This window comes from Mustelus asterias, chromosome 1 (assembly GCF_964213995.1).
Source record: "Mustelus asterias chromosome 1, sMusAst1.hap1.1, whole genome shotgun sequence".
Lineage (NCBI taxonomy): Eukaryota > Metazoa > Chordata > Chondrichthyes > Carcharhiniformes > Triakidae > Mustelus > Mustelus asterias.
Window position 1 is genome coordinate 115,152,422 of NC_135801.1, and position 12,304 is coordinate 115,164,725.

A 12,304-nucleotide genomic window follows, 5' to 3' on the forward strand; every position below is an offset into this window, starting at 1 on the left:
GCTCAGGTCTGGCCAGTAACCCCCATCCCCTCTACACACACACACACACAACACACAATCAGAATTACAGAAGTACAGAACAAGGGCGCCTCCTTCTCTCACTGGCCGAAGTTGTTTCATGTCATTGCTGAACATTCACCACATAGAGAATAATTAGACCCAGTGTTGAGGAATGCCTTCTGTTTTTCACTAACCCTAAAACAAACTTTTCTTCCCTCCTCACATTCATTGTGGTTGACAAGGTTCAGGAAAGTAAAAACTCTCTGTGCAGCTCTTTCCCCACCCAAACCCCCCCCCGCCCCCAACCTCCCTATCTCCCCAACCCCTCAGCTGCAAGCTGTTTTCATTTGAGTGAAACTAGCCAACTAACGCTACTCTTTCTGTAAGGGTACATTTGTACTCAGCATTTCTGGCCAGTGGGTTAGTTTGAGATGGGAACCCATTCATAAAGAGCAGCAACCCGCTAGCGCCTTCTCACAAAGGCTGAGGAGACGAGGAGGGGGATGCAAAAGAGGGAGAAAAAACATATTTCCCTCCATATAAAACTTTCTTCAAAAAGCACATATGGCAACTCTCTGAGCAAGACAGCCCTGGATGTGACTGGTGCCCTGCTTGGATAAGAGTTTCGGAGGCCGAACCTCCACAGTCTGAAAGCTACAGGACTCCCAACGCCGACTGAAATGTGCCGACTCTTATTCTGAAGCGACCACAGGGACTTCATTTCCTGACAGTTATTTACTTAAAGCAGATGATTAGTTTTTTTGGAAGGATGGAACTGCAACATTGAATCAATTACAAGCTGCCGTTCCTTGCTCCCATTAAGAATCCGAGGCTGGCTCCAGTGTTAAATGTACATGCTGCCCTGGTTGGAATAGGAGTTTGTGGATTTTCCACTTTGAGCAAGGTAAGGGAAAAGGGGGTGGGGGGTGGGAGTGTAGATGTATTGAGGGGGAGGTAGTTTGTTTTATCATCTCCTTGTGTAACAGATTTAGCAAAGCGTTGTAGAGGAGGAAGGGGCAATCCAGAGATTTGGAAGCAGAGAGTTATCTTCGCCCAGTCTGGATGCACACAAACATCCAGACACTTGTAGAATTGTTCCGACTTTATTGTTTGTGAGGCTTCAGCTGCTCGTATTCAATATCGCCCGACTGTCCTCAAAAGACTGTTGACTTTGGCAAGACATAGTGAATGAAAATTGTGCGTTTCTTTGGACTTGGATGTATGTGTTGAGTTTGGGGATGAGCAGTTTATCTGGGATGGTAGCATGTCTGTGTTGTATTGCTCTGCAGTGAGCGCTTCTCTGGACCCTGTTGGGTCACGTTAGCCCGCCTGCTGCATTTTCATTTGGACAGCCCTTTAAGCTGATGGCTCCATTGCGTAAACTCTGTAATGACAAACACATTGGCGCTCTCTGTGGAAGCCATCGGGTGCCTGCGTCAGGGATTTAAGGAATTTCGAAGAGGCTTTTTTTTCTCTCTCTCTCTGGGAATACTCCGCTGTCCTGGGATCGAGGGTAGCGGAGGGAGAGATTTTGGGATTGTTCAGGAGTCCTGCCATGCGGATGAATCACGTAAACAGGAAGGAAAGGAGAAGTGTGCCAGCAAAGTTGGAGAGTCTGTGAAGGACGATACGAGAGCTTTCTGTGAAACTATTGCTGGGACGAGCCGGGGAAGTGAAGGAGGAACCGAGGTAGGAATGAAAGAAAGATTGATTTTAGTTCAGTGTCTCTGACCATTTCCCATTCATCATCACCTCTTGGCCGTGTTTGCCCTCACAGCCCACTCTGTATCTATTTCTTTACCCCAATCATTGGGAATGTCAATACAACTTTCCCCCAATTCCCTTGTTCTCTCCAAGCCCCGAATTGCCCCCACCCTCCCATCTTTCCCTCTCTCTTTCTTTCCCTTACATGTCCGCTATCCCTTTTCTCTCCCCCACCCCGCTTGAATACATCTGTAATCTATTATACATCTCTCTTGTACTTTTGGATTTTTATTGAAAGAACGATCTGATTTTCTAATTCCCCCAGCCCCCGCTTGTCCAGCCGCACTGCTCCCCATTTCCCTGGGTACCATCTTCCCGGTGCAATCTCTCCCCCCCCCCCCCCACCCCACCCCCCCCCCCCACCTTTTCCCTGTGCGTCTTGTTCCCCTCCCCTGTATTTTCCCCTTTTCTCACAGGAGATTGAAAAGCAGCAGACGGGCGAGCAAACAAGCATTTGGCCCGAAGCTGTCACAGCTCATTATCTAAGTGCCAAAACGCTGCGGGAGCCTCGCAGCAGCCGGGGATGGAGCTCGGTGGCGCTGAAAGGGTTAAGGAAAGCCAAGGCGATTAAAGAAAGCGCACAGAGAGCGGGCTATCCGTGCTGTGCTGGTCGCTGGCACTTTAAGGAGCAGCATTATTTAGATATGTAAAGTCTGAGACAATGGGACTCCTGTAAGCCTATCTTGATAAAACAATTCCTGTCCCAGGGAAATCCTTTCTGTTTGTCTCAGTTTAATCCCTTCAGGCGACTGTTATAAACCAGTACAACCTGGCGGTTTTGGAAAATTGTGATCGTGCAGTTTCGCTCCGTGAGAATAATTCAATCTTTCATTAACTCCTGGCTGGGTTGAGCAAGATTTCTCAGCCGGATTCCCACCAGCGAGTGATGCAAGTCTCTTTCTCAGATATTCGGGCTGAGGAGGATTTCCTCTCAACATAGTCAGATTGCCAACTCAAAGCAGCCCAGGAGGGTGTCATTTCACAGAACCTTCCTTCATTTGTAACATGAGAGGGGCGCTCTTTTACCAATCGCCCCTCCAAGTCTGTAAGGGACTGACTGGAGCATTTGGCGATGGGTTTGGTTCTGCCCTTGTCACCCTGGAGTTTGCCCCCCTCTTTGATGGACTCCAGAAGTTGAACATTCGAGGCGGTTCGCAGAATCTGATAAACAAACACAGGGGTTGTGTTCGACTTCTACTAAGCAGTGCGAGTTTGTAGACATAAATCACACAGTCTCCAAATGCGCTTGATGTTGCACTCTGTACAGTTAGTGTGAAGCCCCCCCTTTGCACAGTTAGTGAGAAGCCCCCTTTGCACAGTTAGTGTGAAGCCCCCTTTCGTACAGGGCAACTCATCTTCCTGTGACCAATCGCTGGCAGACAGGATGCGGGGTAGGGATCAATCTTTTGTACAAATCACTAGCTGTTGGGTTCCAAATCAAAAACCCCAACCTGTACAGGCTTGAATAGCCTAAAGGTACAACTGAGTGGCATTGACCCTCGCGCCCTGCAAGAATAATGCTTGTAGGTGGGTGGTTACTCTATTTATTTGTAGCATGGGTAAAATTAAGTGCTTATCCAGTTTTATCTTTGTATTTTTCAAAGGGCACGTTGTTTGCAATGAAGAATGTTGAATAAGTAACTTAAATGCTGAATACATCACTTTCTGTTCATGTCACATCTTGCAACCATTAAACCAGGATTAAAAGTGTCACAGTATTAAGACAAATGACGGCCTCCCACAAGTTAACACGCATGATGGGGCAACTGGTTGTATTTATTTTTCCTAAAACTGCTCAAAGCATTTGGAGAACACAATGTGTGAGCATACATTTCTAACAAAACAACGCCCATCAACACGATCCCTCACACAGCATTTCACTATCGTAAATAGAATATAAATGTACATACATGTAAATAAAGCCCCATGCGAGCATCTAGCACCCCCTCTCTGGGTAAGAGTAGAATTGCAGCTGGGATTGAAGACAAAAAGTAACTCATTTACGCCACCCTCGCTCCCTGCTGACTACGAATAAATGGCAATAACTAGATTTCAGGAAGTGACATTTCCAGGGGGTAATCGAATTGACAAGGATTGTTTCCACTCATTGTTGTCTGTGTGATATCGCAATGAGATTGTTACTGGTGTCTGTATCGGGGGAGCGATACACTTGTGGGCTTCTATTTACAAAAACGGACACTAATCATAGACTATATGACTATAGAAGGATTCGGTGCCCACAATGCGTTGGCGAGTTATAACAGACCAGCCAGCGTGGCAGAACAAAACTAACACTGACCGCAATGTTATGACAATAAATGACATAACATTGACAGGCCGGTTACTCTCGCTCGTGCAACAATAGCTAGTTTCCAAGGAAGCTATGCACGTTCACTCCTTTACCCCACACAAGTTATTGGGAAACAAGAATCATTTAAAATTTAAATACATTTAATGGGCATTTTAAAATTTGGCGTGCTTCAATAGGCTTTGCTTGCATGGTGTTGGGAGAATTCAATGTTCTCAGATGTATTGGAAAGCCAGTTTTCCGTTGGAAGCAGTTCTTTGGTGATCCCATAGCGCCAGGGTCTCCGAAAGTGGTCAGTGTTTGTAAACAATCCTGCTTATTACATGCTGACCACTTTTAGTTAACCTTCAGTTCAGGGGCAGAGTATATCTTTAAAATAGCCCATTTATCCTCCCTCTCCGAGCTTGTGCTTTTCAAGCTCCGACTTATCCAAAACTAAACGGCAAGATGAACATTCTGGGAAATTTCACACACACGCTCTTGATTGAAATTTAATTTAGAAATCTGACAGTTTTGTCTTTGGTAAGATTGCACGATTTCTCAGAAATGATTGTTAAAAATATGATTTCTGCTTGTATGGTCTGGTTGCTGTGACACCCACACGCAAATAAATCACATGTATTTGGAAAGCCCCCTTTGTATGCAGTCAAACTTCCCAATAAAGGTTTGTTTTCATTTAACTCAGTGCAGTAGGTTCCCGTTATAAATCATCTGTCACAAAGAATGAGGATTTTCTGTTTATTTTGCCTGTAGAAGTCAAAACCACGCTAATTTGATTAGGTAAATAATCCAAGAAGCGATTAAGCAAATTAATTAGAATTGTCTTTAAAGGAATGCGTTTTACTTATTGCAACGGGGTACCTTTTCGTGTGCTGCTCTTCACATCGATGTTAATGTGGAGATATTTGATTTGTATTTTTACTGGGTCGGAATTACACAGATTTACTCGGATAATTGTTTTCCCTTTCAGAGGCTAAATTGCAAATACAGTAGCATAGCCACGTTTTGAAAAAGTTTAAAATTACAGTGTTGGAAATAAATACAGGCAGCAAAATATACAGTTAGAGTAGGATGTTGTGTCTTTGCAAAGGAGTTTTCTGACTCTCCTGCCTTTCTAAATGATAGGGTGACTGATCAGACAACACCCTGCTGCATGTCGGCTGCTGTTCCATGGAGACACAGCTCCACCTCGTGGACAATCTCCCGCACATTTACACTTTACACTGTTCACCGTCCGCTTTCCCGCTTCTCCAGCGAAGTTCTCAATCGGCCGCTTATCGCTTTCGAGCGGAACGCAGTTTGACCCAAAAGCAATATGAGGAAAAGCTGTTTTTATAGTTAGGAGCTGGGATGCACTGCCCCGAGACTATGGTGGGAGGACTGTGGCATTCAAAAGCGAATTGGATCATTATCTGAAGACAATTGCAGCTGAGTGGGACTAGCGGAGTTTGCTCCAGTAGAGTCTGTACAGGACACAATGGGCTGAATGGCCTGCTGCAGCGCTGGGACTATTTTCTAAATGTAGAAGTTCATCGCAAAGACATCTATTTAAACGACAATGCTATAATTAATATCACATCAATATCATACGAATTTAAGAATAAATTAGATATAGCTCTTGGGGCTAAAGGGATCAAGGGATATGGGAGGAAGCGGGGATGAGGATATGATCAAGATGAACAGCTGAGCAGGCTGGAGGGGCTGAATGGGCTACTCCTGCTTCTAGTTTCTATGTTTATATGAATATCATTAACACTGTTTAATTAACCAGCTGTGAAGAGAGGCTGGTTAGTCTGGGGTTGTTTTCCTTAGAACAGAGAAGGCCGATAGGGGACCTGATTGAGATATACAAAATTACGAGGAATATAGACAGGGTAATTAGGAAGGAACTTTTCCCCTTTGTAGAAGGGTCAATAACCAGGAGGCATAGCTTGAAGGTAAGGAGCAGGAGATTTAGAGGGAATTTGAGGAAAAATCCTTTCTCGCAGAGGGTGGTGGGAATCTGGAACTCATTGTCGGAAAGGGTGGTGGAGACAGGAACTCTCATAATATATAAGAGGCATTTAGATTAGCACTTGAAACACAATGGTATACAAGGCTACGGACCAAATGCTGCAAAATGGGATTAGAATAGATAGGTGCTTGATGGCTTGTGCCGACATGATGGGCCAAAGGACCTCTTTCTGTGCTGTCAAATTCTATGACTATGACTCTAAATAAATCAGTCCAAAAGTAAGTGAGTTACCATTAAATGTTCAATCATTTGACTGAACATGCAGCTGCTAAAAAATGTTAAGAAATTGATTATCCAGCTCCAGTCCCAAACACTCACTTGTCAGTCCTGGCTGCCCAAACTATTTACTACACATTTGCTATATATGTGGTAAAGAAGGTGTGATATGGCTAAGCACATATTTCAATTTTTTTTCTGTGTAACATTACAGCAGATGCAATCAATCCAGCCCAAACCAAATGAATCAATCTCGCAGTGAAACCTCTCCCCCAACAATACAAATCCACAATTGAATCAATCTCCCCACCATACAAATGCACAATTCTGAATTCAGATTGTTTTAAAAACAGCAGGAAGTATCAAAACAACAGAATGTCATTTGATTTGAGTAATTACCCATATTCACCTGCTAGCTTCTGCAACCTAGCTATGATTTTGATCGCAGTTTCATTCTGTGACTGCTCCCTAAGATTACAGCGAGAGAGGATGTAATGTTGTGCATAATGCACACTCAGGGTCTGGGGGAACCTTGTCTGCAAGTACTGTCTCTGGGGTCAGTATGCTATCAATTTGCTAAGTTTGTAGTGGCAGGGATTTTCCTCCCATTCAGCGGTCATCTGCCAAATAATTACAGATGAAGCACTGCAAAGCAGGATCTATACAGAAACATACAGAATGGTAGTTTGGGGTATGTGAGGGATGGGGTGGAGAGTGGTATTTTTGTTGTAATCTGATGTGTCCCAACAAGCAATCAAGAGGATGAAATGAAATTCACACTCACGTGACACCAGGGAGAGGGGCACATTTGCCAGTATTTCTGGTGAAATACAAATGCATCTTAAAGGATTATGATTTCACTAAAAAATTCTAATTTCTCCTTCTGTGCCTTGGTGTCAAATTTTGTTTCAGCACCTTGGGATGCTTTACAATATGAAAACTAAAAAGGAAATGCAAATTGTTGTTAATTCGTAATATATTATTTGAATGATTTAAAGTTGGCACAATTTAATCATTTCTAATATATTTGAATTCCAACCTTTATGCCCCCAAATTCTCTCCTATCCCACATACTGTGGTGTTGTTAAAGTATTATTGTAGGAATTGGAGCAATAGAACTGAGATAGCTCTGTACAGCAAACATGTTGGCCATCAGAATCTCCCCACTGGCGGATAATTCTTGTGCTCTGTATGTGTAATGAAAATTTAAACAGCTTCTTTATTCAACAAGTGTCATGATCCTGGACCAGACCCCCAAGTTTTTGGTATAATCCAGTTAGGGACCAGTAACCCTTTGTTTAAAGTAAGCGAAGTTTGAGATTTAAGATACCTGCGAAGAAAATAATGCCACAAGATTCTACAGGTTTTGAACAAAGATGAACTTTACTACACAAGATCAGGAAGATAAACATTTTACAATATCTAACTTATACACTAACATGAGTTGGAATTAACAGGCGAATTGTTCGAACACACTGTATTGCAAAATAAATAGCAGATGTGACCAGGGCAGAATCCATGGATTTCTCAACAACCCATCCAGATGTCGGTAAACACTGAGTCAACCAATCTTGCTGAAATTCTGTCTCTCTCCCGAAGGACTCTAGTCTTCACCTTTGAAGATCTTCCTTCTGAATTCTTTCCAAAAGTCACTCCAACTCAGATTGTCTCAACAGCAGCCTGCATCACAAGGCTTCAGTCTGATCTTCCGAGATTCTATTCCCCTGGATTCCAGAATATGCATTCAAGCACCAACTCACAAGCACAACTTTAGCTCTTTGGCCACGCTGAACAGAACACGACTGCTCCAAAGTGGTAGCTTCACCCCAAGCATGCAGTCACCAACCTTCTGCTGCCTTCTTCAATCTCCAGGGCTTCTCCTGAGTCCTCTTTGATTCAGTAAGAAGTTTAACAACACCGGGTTAAAGTCCAACAGGTTTATTTGGTAGCAAAAGCCACACAAGCTTTCGGAGCCTTAAACCCCTTCTTTGCCAGGTCCTCTTCTGAGCCCACATCTGCCAATTGCAGCCCTTTTCTGGAGGAGTCCCTTTCACTGCTTCTCTTTCTTCTTAACCGGGACCTCTTCCTGTACTCTCCCACTGTCCCTGATCTGGAACTTCTTCTGATTATTTCTCTTTGCTCATGATCACATGATCGAGGTTTTTGCTCCATTTCTTTTTTTTCTCTCTTCACATAGACACCTTCTGCACATGTACAGCTCACTCTCGCTCCTTACATGTACAGAAGCTCTTGAGGCATTCCGGGAGTTGTAAGTCCCAGGCTACAGTAATATCTGTGAATGTGATTGAAAGCTGATAGGACTTTGACAATTTTTAGATCTATTAAATTTTTTTTTCATTATTTCATGGGATGTGGATGTTGCTGTCTAGGCTAGTATTTATTTGCCATACCTAATTGCCATTAAGAAGGTGGTGGTGGTGAGCTCCCTTGAACCATTGCTGTCCATGTGGCGTAGGTACATTCACAGTGCTATTAGGGAGGGAATTCCAAGTTTTTGACTCAGTGACAATGAAAGAACTGTGAAATAGTTCCAAGTCAGTATTGTGTGTGGCCTGGAGGGGAGCTTTCAGGTGATGGTACTCCCATGCATCTGCTGCCCTTGGTCTTCCAGATGGTAGATATTGCAGGTTTGGAAGGTGCGGTTTAAGGAGCCTTGGTGAATTGCTGCAGTGCATCTTGTAGATGGTACACATTGCTTCCACTGTGTCAGTGGTGGAGGGAATGAATGTTGAAGATGATGGATGGGGCAATCAAGTGGTCGCTTTGTCCTGAATGGTGTTGAGCTTCTTGAGTGTTGTTGGAGCAGCTCTCATCCAGGCAAATGGAGAGTGTTCCATCGCACTCCTAACTTGTGCCTTGGAGAATCAGATTCACAGAATTATTATGTTACAGAAGGAGGCCCTTTGGACCATCGTGTCTGTACTGTTTCTCTGAATGTGCAACTTATCTAATCCATTCCCCTACCTTCTCCCGTAACTCTGCACACTCTTCCTTTTCAGTTGACACTCTAATTCCCTTTAGAATGCTTTAATTGAATCTGCCTCCACCACACTCTCAGCCAGTTCATTCCAAACCCTAACCACTCACTGCATGAAAGTTTTTTCTCACTTCAGTTTTGCTTCTTTTGCCAATTACTTTAAATCTCTGCCCTCTCTTTCTCGATTCTTTCATGAGTGGGAACAGTTTCTCCCTAAATACTCTATCCAGACCCCTCATGATTTTGAATATCTCTATCAAATCTCCTCTCAGCCTTCTTTTCTCCAAGGGAAATAACCCTACCTTCCTCAGTCTATCCTCATAATTGAAACCAACCCTGGAACCATTCTTGTAAACCTTTTCTCCACCCTGTCTAATGCCTTTGCTTCCTTCCTGGGCAACACCCAGAACTGAACACAACACTGTAGCTGAGGCCAATCTAGTGAAGTTCAACATAACTTCCTTGCTCTTGTACGTCATGGCTCTATTAATAAAATATAGGATACTGTATACTGTAATAACCATTCACTCCACCTTCAATGATTTATGTACACATACACCCTGGTCACTCTGCTCCTGCACCCCCTTTAAACTGGTACTCTTTCTTTTATGCTATCTCTCCATGTTATTCTTATAAAAATGAATCACAGCACATTTCTCTGCATTGAACCTCATCTGCCACCTGTCCATCCACTCCACAAACTTTTCTGTGTTCATTTGAAGTTCGACACAGTCCTCTTCTCAGTTTACAATATTTCCCAAGTTTTGTGTCATCTGCAAACTTTGAAATTCTGCCACATTAATGATTTAGGTCATTAATATATATATCAGAAAAAGCAAGTGTCCTAAAGCTGACCCCTGGGAAACTCCACTGCAAACCTACACAAAAAACATTCATTAGCCACTGCTCTCTGTTTTCTGTCATTTAGCTAATTCTGTATCCATGTCACTATTTTCTTTTTTTATTCCATGAGTTATAACTTGGCTCACAAGTCCGTTGCCTTTTGGAAGTCTATGTACACCACATCAACAGCATTACCCTCATCAACCATCACTGATACCTCTTCAAAAAATTTCAGCAAGTTAATTATACATGATTTTCTGTGAAAAAATCCATGTTGGATTTACCTTAATTAACTTGAATTTCTCTATGTAACTTTTAATTTGGTCCTGAACAATTGTTTCTAGAAGTTTCCCCACCACTGAAATTAAACTAAAAAACTAAAATGCTGGAAAGACTCAGTAGTTCTGGCAGCATCTATGGAGAGAGAGAGTCATAGGGATATGAAACATTATATCTGTTTCTCTCTTTACAGATTCTGCCAGACCTGCTGAGTCCTTCCAGCATTTTCTGTTTTTATTTCAGATTTCCAGCATCTTACCAAAGTTTAACTGACTGACCTGTATTGGCTATCTTACCAAAGTTAATTGACTGACCCTCAAACCATGTTTTGAACAAGGGTGTAACATTTGCAATTCTCCAGTCCTCCAGGACCAACTCTTTGTCTAAAGAAGTCTGAAGAATATGGCTAGTGCTTCTGCAATTTCCGCTCTCATTTCCCTCACTAGCCTTGGATGCATTTCATCCAGTCCTTATCAACCTTCTGTACAGACAGCCTATCCAATACCTCTGTTTAATTTCAAACCTATCTATGTCTAAATTATCTCCTCTTTTACCATGATCTGGATAGCATTTTCATTGTTGGTAAAGACAGATGCAAAGTATTCATTTAATACCTCAGCCATGCCATTTGTATTCATGTGTAAATTTTCTTTTCAACCCTAATCGGATCTACTCCTCTCACTACCTTTTTATTATTTATATGCTTATAGAAGAATTTAGGATTTTTCTTTTATGCTAGCTGCTGGCCTCTTTAAATTCCCCCTTGCTTCTCTTATTTATTTTTTCACCTCTCCTCTGAACCTTCCGTATTCAGTTTGATTTTCAATTGTATTTTTAACCTGCCATAGAATCATCGAATTCCATTCGGCCCATCGAGTCTGCACCAGCTCTTCAAAAGAGCATCTTGCCCAGGCTCTATTCCGTAACCCCATGTATTTCCCCCACTAATCCCCCTAACCCGCACACCTTGGGACACTAAGGAGTAATTTTGCATGTCCAATCCACCTAATCCACACACCTTTGGACTGTGGGAGGAAACTGGAGCACCCGGGGAAACCCACACAGACATGGGGAGAATGTGCAAACTCCACTCAGAGTGTTACCCAAGGTGGAATCAAACCCGGATCCCTGGCACTATGAGGCAGCAGTGCTAACCACTGTTCCACTGTACTGCCCCTTTAAATTTTAATCACAAGCTCCGGTGTAATTTGAACTCATGACTTCTGGTTTACAAGACCAGCACTCTAAGCACTGAGCTATGAAGCTAACATCTGTCATAAGCACACTTTTTCTTCTTTTTGTTAATTTCTATCTACTTTGTTAAGAGGAAATAAGTTACTTGTCTATAAAATGTTTAGTCATTCATCAGAGACACCAGTGCTCACAAATTCATAGCCATAGAGAGAAAGCTGCAAGCATTTGAGGGTTTGTACTGGATTACTCACTGCTCAACAGGAGTTTATTTCCTGAGATATTTCAGCCTGCACTCATTACCACAGATGCAATCATTACCATGACTCTCTCAATCCTTTAGGTGATGGATATTTGGGCAGAGGGGGTACTGGTTGGGAGAGGGAGGATGGTTAGGGAGGGGATGGAAAGGGTTGGAGAGTGGGTGGGGAGCATCCTTCTCACCTACCACGTCAAGGTCTTCTTTTCCTAAAGATCGCCAGGCTGAGCCTGGGGAAACTTGCCCTTTGCAGGAAGCTGCTGTGAATGGAGGTCAAGCCTGGAATCTGAACTTTATAAATGCAAGTCCTATTCTTTCCTTTTCCTTTGCTCTTTAGTCTCTTGCTTGTCTAGTGACAGTTTCAGAGAGTTATACTGTAATGTGTCACAACTATGTCACAACTAATGGAGGGGATTGTTTTTTTTCCGGTCA

The 12,304-nt window shown here is 42.9% G+C and overlaps 1 protein-coding gene across 2 annotated transcripts in view; it reads left to right on the forward strand.

Moving 5' to 3' along the window:
- The first annotated feature begins 763 nt into the window (after positions 1 to 763).
- Positions 764 to 12,304, forward strand: part of pdgfra (platelet-derived growth factor receptor, alpha polypeptide) — a 58,969-nt gene continuing 47,428 nt past the window's right edge. Inside the window, exon 1 of one of the 2 annotated variants that reach the window (XM_078217210.1) lies at positions 764 to 904. The gene's annotated coding sequence lies outside the window, so the exon portion shown is untranslated. Of the gene's footprint in view, positions 905 to 1,495; positions 1,690 to 12,304 lie in introns of those variants that run through there. The other variant, XM_078217209.1, reaches the window with a different exon arrangement.